Genomic DNA, 1,110 nt, shown 5'->3' with positions numbered 1-1,110 from the left:
AAATATATCAAAATTTCAACCATCTGTGACAAGGCTATAAAGTCCAGACTGCTCCACAATTAACGTGTCATAGAGTCGACAAAGGTAGACTTTTATTATCGAAACAGATATGTATCTTCTCGATGTTTGACTATTGATCACCATGACGACAACAAATATGTGAACTGCCCTATCTATATATCTCTCTCTGTAACTGCTGCTGCTTGTACCCATTACAGATACATAGACTGTTCAGTGATCATCTGAAGAGCAATATCATATCACTTTTCCATATGGCGAAGTTGTTGGTGTTGGCTGTGATGATATCGTTACTCACTTGCCACTCAATCGCCTTGCGATTGCTATCGCAAGGTACGCGAAGCAGCGAGCATTTGGTCTATTATTTTTAAGTTTATTTTTAGAGTATTTTTATTTTGATTGTGGATTTCGAAAATATTTTAGACTTGGATTGACAGGAGTTTTCTTAGAATTTTGATATTTTGTCTATACCTGATTTCAAAATATTCTGGGAATCAGACATGAGGATAAGTTCAGAATGTTTTTAATAGACATTAATTTGAATTGGTTTAACTTTCTTTTAATTGCAGAAAAGAGTGAAGTTTGGGTTTCCAATTGTAAGGCAAATTCCATTCAAAACACTCCCAACAAAGTAAGCTATAAATGATCAAAGCTCATATATCTGTGAATTTGTTTCCTGAATTTCAGTTTGAAGTGGAACTTACGGAACATGGTGGTGCAGGATGGAGATGATAAGATATCAGAATGCAAAGGTCAAGCTGTGGGTGGAAAGAAAAGCGTGCATTCAAACTCTAATGAACATGGGTGGAAAGAAAGCAATGAGGAGAGTGAATATGAAGACAGCGATTATATTTATACCCGTCCCAAGCCTTGATTAAAATCGTCCCTTCGCTGCACTTCCGAGTGGATCTGATTAATGGGCTCTGTGTGTTAGGGACGATGGACATTATATTTGTGAAATTTTGGTATATGTAGGAATACAATAGCATCACATTTTTGTAATCTTTGGCACCCAGCAAGTCAATATTAGCATAACTTGTTATTATATTTTTTACTAGTCTTTAAAATCTTTAATCAAAGAGTGGAGTGGAA

General features: G+C 35.7%; 1 long non-coding RNA gene across 1 annotated transcript; it reads left to right on the top strand.

The window, feature by feature from the left end:
• The first annotated feature begins 234 nt into the window (after positions 1–234).
• On the top strand, positions 235–1,110 carry LOC149218168 (uncharacterized). The gene is made up of 3 exons (XR_016248610.1): positions 235–351; positions 588–649; positions 740–1,110. It is a non-coding gene; the product is annotated as an uncharacterized LOC149218168 (long non-coding RNA).

The sequence above is a fragment of the Pinus tabuliformis genome, chromosome Q (assembly GCF_031772625.1).
Source record: "Pinus tabuliformis cultivar Carrire ecotype Pingquan chromosome Q, CPIR1, whole genome shotgun sequence".
Taxonomy (NCBI): Eukaryota; Viridiplantae; Streptophyta; class Pinopsida; order Pinales; family Pinaceae; genus Pinus; species Pinus tabuliformis.
Note: the sequence above shows the minus strand (reverse complement) of the source record. Positions and strands in the feature narration are given on the sequence as shown.